This window comes from Notamacropus eugenii, chromosome 4, assembly GCF_028372415.1.
Source record: "Notamacropus eugenii isolate mMacEug1 chromosome 4, mMacEug1.pri_v2, whole genome shotgun sequence".
Taxonomy (NCBI): Eukaryota; Metazoa; Chordata; class Mammalia; order Diprotodontia; family Macropodidae; genus Notamacropus; species Notamacropus eugenii.
Genome location: NC_092875.1, coordinates 87047156 through 87059755, shown reverse-complemented (window position 1 = coordinate 87059755; position 12600 = coordinate 87047156). Strand labels below are relative to the sequence as shown.

Genomic DNA, 12600 nt, shown 5'->3' with positions numbered 1-12600 from the left:
AAAGCAGCCTTTCCCATTCTCTGCCCCTCCCCCACATCACTCTCCTCACTTGCAGTGCCTTCCTTCTGAGATTACCTTCTATTTTCTGAGAACAGCAGTCCTATTAACATTCTGAAAAAAAAGTGTCAATAATTTGCTCTGTGTTTTCTATCACCGTTCACTCTAACTTCCTCATCCAAAACACTACTGACCCTGCTCTTCTATATGTCTAATCTTCCCCCATAATAATAGTTGGCATGTATGTAGCACTTTAAAGTTTGCAAAGAGTTTTACAAATATTGTCTTATTTTTTATCTCACACTGTGAGACAGGCACTATTATTATGCCTATTTTATAGATGATGAAACTGAGTCACACAGAGGTTAAATGACGTGCAGAAGGTCACACAGTTATTAAGTATCTGAGGCTAGATTGGAAGTCAGATCTTCCTGCTTCCAGGTCCAGTGTTCTATCCATTGTGCCACCTCTCCCCCTATTAGAGGAAAAACTCCTAGAGGACAGAAACTGTCTTATTTACTTATATTTATGCCCCACCCCATCCCCGTGCTCAACAGAGTACCTGGCACACATTAAGTACTTAATAAATATTTTCTCATTTTTTTATTCATTAATTCTCTCTTCAACCTCTTCCAATCCGTATTCTATCTCCATTACTGCAGTAGAAAAATTGTTCTATCAAAGGTCATGAACAACCTGCTAAATACCAAATAAATTTTTTTTCTCAGTTCTCATCCCTCTCTTAACCTCTCTGCATTTTTTGACGTTGTTTATCACCCCCTCCTATCACATACTCATTTCTGCCTTGGTTTCAGAGACGCTATACTGATTCTTACAAATCACATCATCTTTCTGAGTCTCAGTATATGGGGGTAAGCAGTATATTACCTACTTTACAAGGTTGTTGTGAGGAAGCCCTCTGTAAACCTTAAACATCTATAAAAATCTGACATGTACTATTACTGTGATTATTATCATTATTCACATTTCTTCACTAAATGCTTGTTGACAGTCCTGGAAGTTCCCTACACCAAGGAAGTTGCAGGCCCTATCCCTATCTCCATTATACTTGCACCATAAATCTCACAGAATTTTTATGATGATCAAATGAAATAATACATATAAAGCATTCTGCAATGTTTAAAGCCTACATCAATCAAAAACAATTATTATGGGCCTACTATGTGCCAGGCACTGAACTATGTACTAGGGATACAAAGGCAAAAATGAAAGACCTCCTTCTCAAGAAGCTTACATTATATAAAGAGAACCATGCACACACATAAATTGTGATTTCCCTGGTACAGGGAATTCGCAAATGGAGGAACCTTCTACTCCCAAAGCAGGCTGGCATCTTCTCTGCAACTTTTAGTCTTAGAGAACTGCACTAAGAAGTTTTTGTCATATGACACAGAGCCAGTCAGTATCAGAAACTATTTGAACCTAGATCATCCTGGTTCCAAGGGATACTCTATCCACTAAGCACCACTGCCTGTAGTATGAGTACATATTAAATACAAAGTAATCTGGGAACTGGAGGCACTAGCAACTGGGGAAATCAGGAAATGTCTGATATGAGTTTGAGCTGAGCTTTGAAAGAAACTAGGGAGTCTTAAAAAGTGAGAAGGAAGTATACTCCAGTCATGAAGGATAGCCTGTAAGGGCACAATGATGGAGAATCAGGTATGAGTTTAGTAGGACGGGCCATAAGAAAGGTCAATAAACTGCTAACAACTCAATCTGTCAATTTCCCCTCTCCCCAACATTCCCAAATACCATCAGCCTTACCCCATCTGTGCCACCCTTTTGTCCACACTCAGCAGTACAACCACCTTCCTTTTTCCAAACACTGTAATTTTTCAATGGGCTAGTGCAAAGGAAATAAATATATGTAGCTAGGCACAGGATCACTCCCAGACTCCAAAAAGAGCTTTCTCCCCTGCAGCAAGGGTTCTCATCTTTATTCTTCTCTTGCTCTCCTACCCAGATGGGCAAGGGATTTCAAGAGAGAGGAGATGTGTTTGCTTGCACAAGAGTATTAACCAGAAAAAGGAAGTATGCCTTTAGTTTGATAAAATTATTAATTTCCTTCTCTTTTTGAGGGTTTTTCCCCACATCTGATGGTCAGATGGTAAGCCAATGGAAAAAGAAATAGAGGGGCTCATGAAAGGAACAGGTCTACTCAAGTCAGGAAAGGACAAGACTTTTGATAAATCCAGGTCAGCCTCCTGACATAACTGAAGGTCAGAAGGGATCCATATTCATTTAGGTTATCTACCCCCTTTCTTCACAAGAGGTGTTTCCTTAAAGATGGAAAGAATTCTTCACCTTTTCAGAAAGACAACACCCAGATGTCTGAAGACCCTGAGGTAGGAAAGGGGCATGAAAACCCAGAAGCCTGCTGAGTCCAGCCCTGAAGCCTGCAGCTGCCAGCATGAGGCTAGAAGGAATGGGAGCTCAGGGTTTGGGTTACACTCTGAGCTGGCAGAGAAGGTGTCTGGAGACAAGACTCCCTCTGACTGACAGGACCTCAGGCAGCTCTCTTGGTCCTTAAGGGCAAAAGAGCAGGATATTTTTCAGACACAGGAGACTACCTTCCAAGGTGGGGAGAGGGTCAAGGGTCTAAGGGTGTATCAGAACCCAAATTGAAAATACTACTCATTCTGTCTTCACTCTCTCAGATTCGGGGATCAAGATGAAACAGATTCCCTCCCTCCCAGGGCCTGGTGACTTAAATACCTCCTACGGTGAGCAACTAGAAACCAGGTCACCATGACCCCTAACCCCTGCAGATCAATACACCAAACTAGGGTCATGGGCAACAGGCTAGCCTCATTTCCCACACCAACCACCCAAACCTTTCTTCTCTGACATCTCAGCCTCCTCCTCCGTCCCAAACCCACCTCCTATAGAAAGCCTTTCCCAATCCCCTTTAATTCAAGTGGCTCCCTTCTATGGATCATTCCCAATTTATCCTATAGCAGGTTGTCTCCCCCTTTAGACCGAGCTCTTAGAGGACAAGAATTGATTGTCTTTTGCCTTTCTTGGCATCCCCAGTACTTAGCACAGGGCCTGGCACCGAATATGTGCTTAATAAATGTTTACTGACTGATTCCTTTACTCCTCAGACACACACCTTTCCTCTATAGGGGACTCTACCTGCCCTAAGCCTCCCTCTCAGCCCCTCCGCAGCCCCTCCCTCCCCACTTAGATCCTTCCTTCACTCATCCCCCTCCCCAACCAGGTCACTCCAGCTTCTCCCCCACCCCCACCCCCCACCCCCGCCCATTCCCCTCCAGCCCCTCCCCCCACCTCCCCGTACTCTTCCACCGCTTCTTCCCGGCCTCCGCCTCCAGCTCCCACTGAGGAGCTCTGGCCCTTTCCCCTTCCAGACCTACTCCCCCGCCCCGCCTCTCCCCTACCTCGGCTCCTGTCCCCTGGCCCTACTTCCGCTCTGGGTCCTGAAGGCCTCTCCTGCTCAGGTCTCTTCCCCAGGTCACCCTAACATACCGCACCTTCGCCTGGTCTGACCTCAACTCGTGCAAAGTGCCCGTCCGTCTGCCTGCCCCGCCGCAGCCTCCGCCACCATGGGGGCGGGCCCGGCGCTCGGTTCTCGCCATGGCAACACCACACTTCCGGTCCGCGCAGCCACCAACCGGAACTCGCGGCTGCCTGCTCTCCAGGTAGGGGGCGGGACCAGAATTCGGGGGCGGGGCCAGAAGGGCGGGGGCGGGGCGGGGGCGAAGGCAGGAGGCTGGGAGGTGTCTGATATTGGAAAGGTCCTCCTTTAGAGAGGAGGGGGCATCGCAGATTGAGAGACTCGAGGGCCGGTAGCGGTAATGGAGCCCAAGCCTCTGGTTTTAGGGATAAGGTAGCCGAGGCCCAGAGAGCTAAAGAAAAAGCTCCAGGTTATACAGGTGAGGATCTGAGGCAGGGTCTTCAAAAAGACATACAAAAGGTCTCAGCTTCAAGTTAGATGGATAAGCCCCATGATCCAGAAGCTGTATGCTCTGGTCATCTGAGCTTATCATTCCTGGACAAACCATGGAGCACTGGGGGCAAGGGGGGTTAAGGGACTTGCTCAGGGTCACACTGCTGCTAGTAAGCATCAGAGGCGGGAACTGAACTCAGATTCTCCTGACTCCAAATCCAGTGCTCTAGCCACTGCACTACCTAGCTGACCCTAGAGCGGCTTCTTTAAAATTTTTTTTTATTAATTTATTTATTTTTAGTTTTCAACATTCATTTCCACAAGATTTTGAGTTCCAAATTTTCTCCCCATCTCTCCCCTCCCCCCACCCCAAGACAGTGAATTCTGATTACCTCTTCCCCCAATCTGCCCTCCCTTCTATCACACCCTTCCCTTCCCTATATACCCCGTTACCTGTATTTCTTATTTCCCAGTTGCATGCAAAAACAATTTTTAACATTCATTTTTCAAACTTTGAGTTCCAACTTCTCTCCCTTCCTCCCTCCTCACCAGTCCCCACTGAGAAGGCAAGCAATTCAATATAGTTTATACATGTGTAATTCTGCAAAAGACTTCCATAAAAGTCATGTTGTGAAAGAGTAACTATATTTCCTACCATCCTATCCTGCCCCACCCATGTATTCTATTCTCTTTTTTGATCTTGTCCCTCCCTAAAAGTGTTTATTTCTAATTACCCCCTCCTCCCATTTGCCCTCTCTTCTATCATCCCCCCCACATACCACTTATCCCCTTCTCCCCTACTTTCCTGTAGTGCAAGATAGATTTTCATACCAAATTTGAGGGTGCATGTTATTCCCTCCTTAAGCCAAATGTGATGAGAGTAAGCTTCACTTTTCCCCTCTCACCTCCGTCCTTTTCCCCTCCATTGAAAAAGCTTTTTCTTGCCTCTTTTATGAGAGATAATTTGCCCCATTCCATTTCTCCCTTTCTCCTCCCAATATATTCTTCTCTCATCCCGTAGTTTTATTTTTTTTAGATATCATCCCTTCCTATTCAACTCACCCTGTACCCTCTGTCTATATGTATATAATCCCTCCAACTACCCAAATACTGAGAAAAGTCTTAAGAGTTACAAATATTATCTTCCCACGTAGGAATATAAACATTTCATCTTTAGTAAGTCCCTTATGATTTCTCTTTCTTGTTTACCTATTCATGCTTCTCTTAATTCTTGTATTTGAAAGTCAGATTTCCTATTCAGCTCTGGTCTTTTCGTCAAGAATACTTGAAAGTTCTCTATTTCATTGAATGACCATTTTTTTCCTCTGAAGTATTATACTCAGTTTTGCTGGGTAGATTATTCTTGGTTTTAATCCTAGCTCCTTTGACTTCTGGAATATCATATTCCAAGTCCTTTGATCCCTTAATATAGAAGCTGCTAGAGCTTGTGTTATCCTGATTGCATTTCCACAATATTCAAATTCTTTCTTTCTGGCTGCTTGCAATATTTTCTCCTTGACCTGGGAACTCTGGAATTTAGCTACAATATTCCTAGAAGTTTTTCTTTATAAATCTCTTTCAGGAGGTGATTGGTGGATTCTTTCAATATTTATTTTGCCCTCTGGTTCTAGAATATCAGGGCAGTTTTCCTTGATAATTTCATGAAGGATGATGTCTAGGCTCTGTTTTTGATCATGGCTTTCAGGTAGTCCAATAATTTTTAAATTGTCTCTCCTGGATGTATTTTCCAGGTCAGTTGTTTTTCTAATGAGAGAGCAGTCAACCAAGAAACATTTATTAAGCAATTACCATGTGCCAAGCACCAGAGATACAAAGAGAGGCAAAAAGAAAAAAGTCCTTGCCCTCAAGGAGCTCATAGTCTAACAGGGAGAGAGAACATGCGAACGACTATGTAAAAACAAAATGTATACTAGATAAATTGGGAGTCATCTCAGAGGGAAGACATTTAGAGTGTGGAGAGCTGAGAAAGATTTCTTGAAGAAGATGAGACATTAGTTGAGACTTGGAGGAAACCAGGGAAGCTAGGAAGCTGAGATGAGGAGAGAGAATGTGTGTTTCAGGAATAGGAGACAACCAGTGAAAATGCTTGTAGTAAAGAGATGTAAGACTGGGAAGGTAAAAGCCAAACCGAGGATGTTATATTTGATTCTGGAAGTAACAGGGAGCCAATGGATTTTATTGAATGGAAAGGAGTGGGGGAGGTGAGATGGTCAGACCTTCAGTTTGGGAAGATCAGTTCAACAGCTAAGTGGAAGATGGATTTGGAATGGAAAGAGAGTTGGGGCAAGGAGATCAACCAGAAGACTACTACAATAGATCACATGGGAACATAAGGAACCATCACCAGGATATTGGTTACAAAAATAGAAATAACAGGATCTGACAACTGAATAGACATGGGAGATGAAAGAGAATGAGAAGTGGAGGATGACACCCAGGTTTTGAGGCTGGGTAGCTGGGAGGATGGTGGTACTCTCAGAGTAATAGGGAAATTCAGAAGAGGAAAAGTAGGGGTGGGGTGGAAATAATGAATTCACTTTTGGATATTTGGAAGTTTAAGATGTCTACCTATTTGACACACTCTCCCATATTAATCTTACTCATAAAGTGAAGAAATGCAAGCCAGGTTACATTACCATTAAGTGGATTTATATTCTGTTGAATGATCTAAAGAGTAGCCGTTAATGACTATCAGCTTGGAAAGTTTTCTAATGAAATGCCTCAAGAGCCTGTCCTTGGCCCTGTGCTGTTTAACATTTTTATTAATGATTTGGAAGAAGACGTAGAAGTCATGTTTGTCAAATTTGTACACACTGGATGACCTACTCAGAATCCAGAAATCCTAGCAGCATAGAACATTGGACTAAATCTGTTTCCTATAAATGTGTACCCTCCTAAAATTCCTGCTAAAATAGGAGTTTCACAAAGTATTTAGAAACTGATTCCCAGGCTACTCACAAAGGATGAGAGGATACTATATAGAGTTAAAACTTTATGAATAGATTATTAGAATTTACCTAGGAGTAAAAAGTCATCTAGAAGGCTAGGAGTAGCTATTGAAGCCGATAGACTAAATGCTTCTCAGTACTTGGTATTGAGCCAGGACTTCCTGCCCTATGGTAGAACCACAGAACTTTCTGTTCATGTCATTTTGTGACTATTTCATTTCTCTCCATTGTCTATGGCATGGGGCATTCTATAAACCTTAAAGCACTATGTAAATGTTGGCTATTATTATGATCCTTGTCACATCAACAAGCATTTATTAAGTCTTTCTATGTGCCAAGACCAGGAATTCTCTGACTGGCTCTGAGGGTACTACTAGGCAACAGTGTTCTAGAGATGTAATATTCCTATTGCTCATATCAACCTCTGACGATGTAATGTGTATTACAAAGTATATAATGGAATGTTACACATTACAAAGTTGTATTTTACAATACAAGATATCAGTACTTTAACCATTCAGCCATGCAAAAATTATCTGACAGGATCATCATAGAACTAGAAAGGGTTCTTAGAGGCCATCAGATCCAGTTCCCTAATTTCAAAAGATTAAGAAACTGAGACTCAAAGTAAGTGACTTTCCCAAATTTACCAGCTGGTAAGATTCAGATTCAGGTTTTCTGGATTCCAGTTCTAGGACTCTATCTATGTCCCTCAAGGTCTTCAAACAAAGGTTGTATGTCCACTTAAAGAATATGTTGTAGATGGAATTTTTTTCTCTGCTATGAATTCGGTGAGAAAGCCACTGAATATCCTTTCAACTCTGATAGTCTATAGTTCTGCAATGCAATGAAAAGGGGGGGGGGGGGGGAACCATAGTCTTGATTACCCAAAATATCCCTTCCCTGAATTTGGGAAAGCAAAATGTTCCCCTGTTAAGTGAGACCATACCCACATATTAGAGTAGGGATACTTTCAGAGAAGATGAAAAAATAGTGAATATGGGGCTGGAGGGATCAGAGGGGTTGGAGAGGTCACAAGGAACTAATGAATAGAAAATAAATGGCATGGTCTGAGAGGTATACAAGGAGCTAAGGATGGAGTTGTGACCCACAGGGGTTGATGTCTGGTAAAGATGGAAGTTTGGGATGGTAAGTGAAAACTGAAAGTAAAAAAGTCTCTCTCCCAGAAGGGAGACAGAGCCTCTTTTTTCCAGTCCACATTTTTGACTTAAGAACTAGATGGTCCCAGGAGGACTGACCTTCCCTTAGTCCACACTTCTACCCTGGCTCCTGCTGTAGAGATTTGATCTTTACTGTGACCCCACCTCTAGCAATATGATAGTTCCATAATGACTTTATTAGCCTAGGTGAGACATGGTCCTGATTCACATGGACTGTCTCTACTCTGATATTTAGGAACTTATTAAAAGCTTTTAGGGGAAGTGTGGCATAATGAACTGAGAGTTGGCCTCAAAGCTAGGAAGTACTAGGCTTCTGGCACATACTGACTAAGCAATCCTGGGCAAATCATCTAACCTCTCAATGCTCTAGGGCAACTCCAACGTGATAAGTTGCAGAAGTGTTGACCTGCATTGGTAAAGGGAGTTTCCTCAGTTGAGAGTTCCCTGTGCCAGTAAAATTAGAGGTCTAGTTCCTATCCCTATTAAAAGTTATTAATCAACATCAAACACTATAAAAATTATTTTACCATCAGCTCCATGCCAAGCCCAGAAATCCTAGCATTATGGACAGAGCTCTAATCCTCTGATCTAATTTTGTTTTACGTATAAACCAAGCTAACCACTGGCATCTTCAATTACCCTTCTCCTTACATAAAATTAATACAAAATTATGAAACACAAAGATGTTAAGATATATCATTTTTTTAAAAATAAATAAATAAATAAAAAGATATATCATTTTTATATGAAACAAAACCAGGTAATAGGAAAAGCTTAAAGAAATAAGAGGAAATGAAGCACCTGCCAACAACAGGCACCAGAAAGGAAGCTGGAGGAGTTAAACCTTTTTTTTAACAGACGACTAGTATCCTAAGTATTCAGAGACTCTCAAAACATTGATGAACCCATGTCTTGGCACATAGAAGGACTTAATAAATGCTTGTTGATGTGACAAGGATAATAATATGAAGGTGCTGTGATCTATGAGCAAAGCAGAATTGAAGTAACTCAAAAGAAACTCAATATGTGCAAATTTAGAGAATCCACCCCAGATATTCACATGGACTATTTGTGCCCAACATGCGGTAGAGCCTTCTGAGCTTATATTGATCTGATCAGTCACAGCTGAACACACTGTAACTTGACTTTAACATAGTGACATCATTTTGGTCCTCTTTAATTTCAAAGGATAACAATCAACCAACCAACCAACTATAGCATGTTTGTACCTTTCTTATACTTCAAAAGGTAGGAAGCTCTAGATTTGGGGAAAGAAGATATACATTATGGAGGCTCAAAGAATTTAAAAGTCCTTAAGAGCAAAGCATTTGTTATGACCCTCAGAACCACTGGACTTTTTACATACAGTAGATGCTTAATGTTTGTTGAATTGATTATCCTTTGCTTGACCTTTCAACAAGTTCGATTCACTAACTATTTATTAAGTGCCTATGGTGTGCAAAATACAAAGTTCTGATAAAATGAGCTCCCTGCTCATGAGGAATTTGGAGTCTAGTAGGGAGTTAAGAAATAACTCTTTTCTCTCTAGGCTGGATGGTTCACCCACACCTGAACTTATGTTGGCAGGTCAAGAGATCTTACCACTTTCAGGTGGTGAGACATGATTCTAGAATGTCTTGATTCCCACTAAGACCAACATCTTCTTGAGTAATTTGCTTTTAAAGCCTCTATCTTGATCAGAGTGAATCAGACTGGGAAGTCCTTGACTGAGAAATATGTTTCCCACAACACCATGGTCACAGTAGTAATTTTGTGATTTCTCATTGAGTATGCCTGGTAAAATTATCAGTCTATTGAATGAATTGGTTGACTAGCCAATGCTAATAAGCCAGCATGAATCAGAAATATATTTTACTGCAATTTATTCACTCAGAGTATGACACATTCTACTAATAGTTGATGGAAATATGTGTCATTCAAAATTCAGCTTAGTAGTATTTATACACTATATGAGACAAAGAAAAAAGATGACTACTGATTATAGTGCGGCTAGTTACGCTGCAAAGAAAAAATACAGTGCAAAGAAAAAAAGTATGCTCATTAAGGAGAATGTATATCATTCGCTACAGATTGAAAAGGGATTTGTCCTTGTTAGTATATCTAGCTGCACCAAATCAGATATCACCTGTCAGGCTAGATAGATGTGGGGAACATTCCTTAGGCTGTTGAAGTCCTTTTTTTTTAAACAGTTAAGTTTTTTTTGTACCAGTTGGGAGAAGAAATCAGGTAATAAAGGGAATCAGCTCATGCACCTGGACCTGCAGTTCATTCAGGAATCAAAGACAGCAAAATAGTGAATACAGAACAAAAAGGAGTCAGTTGTGTCCTCCCAAAAATCTGCTTTCAACATGTGTCTCATACTATTAATCTCCATCCAAAAATAAAAAGTTGATATACAAAGGCTCCAATAGTTTGCTGGTGCTTATAGTTTCTGAGTATGTAGTGCAAGTTGGCAAAATTTTCCTTTGGAAACATTGAGCAGAAGCTATATCCAAGCTCAGATACTTTACTAGCTGTATAACCCTGGGCAAGTCACTTAACGTTGTTTGCCTTAGGTCCTCATCTGTAAAATGAACTGGAGAAGGGAATGGCAAACCAATCTAGTATGTTTGCCAAAAAAAGGGGTCATGAAGAGTCAGGCATGACTAAAACAACTCAACAGCAACAACAACAAAATGTTTATTACATTCAGCATTTGATATTTGGGGTCAGTAAAATCTATCTTTCAGTTGTTCAAGGGTTCTTTCTTAACCCAGATATCCAAAGTTACTATGCAAGACCTTCATGGTGATAGCAGGTGATTTATGGGGCAGCACCAACTGTTTCCTGGTATCATGTGTAAGATCAATTACAGTCCAATATGACACCCCATTGGACAGTTCCACCTCCTCTATTGTCTTGACATTAAGGGACCTTCTAGATTATGAAATTTAAATTGGGGGGGATAGGGGCAAGGAAGAATCCCTCATTTTATGACATTATTTCTCATATTCCATCATTGTGTTTTTGTTCTCATGGACAATAATCTAAGGAAAATGGAAGTATAGAGGATTTGTTATAGGGACAATGAAATTCTCATATGCTTATACCTTCAAGTAGCTTTCAATTGTACTTACATTTGATTACAAATTAGTTCCCTGGGACTCACAGATAGTTCTCATTCCTTCTGTGGGTACCAGCATAATTGAGATGTCATAAGGCCTGTAGGACAGGCTATCTGATCCATATTGGAATTCTTCTCTGTTCTAGGAACAGTTTTGAGTTTTATAAGATAATGTCTGCTTTACTCCTAGAAATGGTTTTTTTTTTTTCAGTTTTCTTTGCTGAATGGAAAACAATCTAAGCTTCAGCATTCTTGGGTTGTTGATTGAGCATAATGATCTCTTCACAAATTCCTTTTGACTTCTCTTTTGTATCATGCTAGCATCTTTGTAGCCCTTAAGGTTTACCACCTTATGAGATAGGTAAGTGGAAGATGTATTATTAGAAAGATGGCATAATGTAGTGCAGAGTTTTCCAAAATGTAGAGCAAGACTCTTGGTGAGGGGAAAGGCATGAAAACCATCTGTGAGAAGGAATGAAGCAGTGGCCAAAATGATTAGATATTTTTAAGTACAACTCCCATATAATAACATCCAGTTTTTTTAATGGAGAGAAAGTCTCAGACAAATTCAACAAAAACTATCCATCATGATGAATTTATTCAAGATGACAATGAAAGGAACCAGGCAACTAGTTACTTAGTGGTAATTTAGTACTATATGTCAAAACAAGATCAAATTCAAGTCAGCACACATCTTGGACATAACCTACCACTCATTAGTCAGGGTAAGCTCTCAGAATCATAAATAAGTTATATTGATATGCTACTTGCTGCACTTGAAAATAAAGTATGTAAATTCAAAGTTGATATTTGGAAATTAAAAGTACCATATTATCTGCTATATTTCTTAGCATCATTAATTTTTTTTCTTTACTACATAATAAGCTAGTTTCCCAAAAATCTGCAACTTTTTAAAAAGTTGAAGTAACTTGAGAATAAACATTTGGAATTTTTCAATAATTAGATTTAATTTTGCTTTAAATTCTTAATGTCTCAGTTTTTAAAAAGTGAAATAATATGCTTTTGGGATAGATAAACATGTAAGTAGTTTGAAGAGAAAATTCATTGCAGCAGCTGAAACTACAAGAAGAGAAAAAAGATAGTTTTAGTAGCAGAAATACGGAAACTCAAACTAAAAAACTCAAATCCAGCATATGTTATCTACTATATTAATCACTAGAACTTACCAATACTATTATTAATGAAAAGGCCTAGGTATTCATTGCATACTTTAACTGAAGATAATATGAAACCCAATAAATTAAAAGGGCAGCTTGAGGTGTATATAAAATGTGATTCCGTTGATATGTTAGTAAGTTTTCCTAAATTGTTTTTGCTTTTCTGTTTCTTTTTAATTCTTTATTACAAGGTATAGTGGCTTTCTGCAGAAGGAAGGTA

General features: G+C 40.2%; 1 protein-coding gene across 3 annotated transcripts in view; it reads right to left on the bottom strand.

The window, feature by feature from the left end:
- PPP1R16A (protein phosphatase 1 regulatory subunit 16A) overlaps nt 1–3680 on the bottom strand; it is a 111758-nt gene extending 108078 nt beyond the window's left edge. Inside the window, exon 1 of one of the 3 annotated variants that reach the window (XM_072602760.1) lies at nt 3513–3680. The gene's annotated coding sequence lies outside the window, so the exon portion shown is untranslated. Of the gene's footprint in view, nt 1–3419 lie in introns of all 3 variants that reach the window. The other 2 variants (XM_072602759.1, XM_072602761.1) reach the window with 2 other exon arrangements.
- Nucleotides 3681–12600: the final 8920 nt, after the last annotated feature.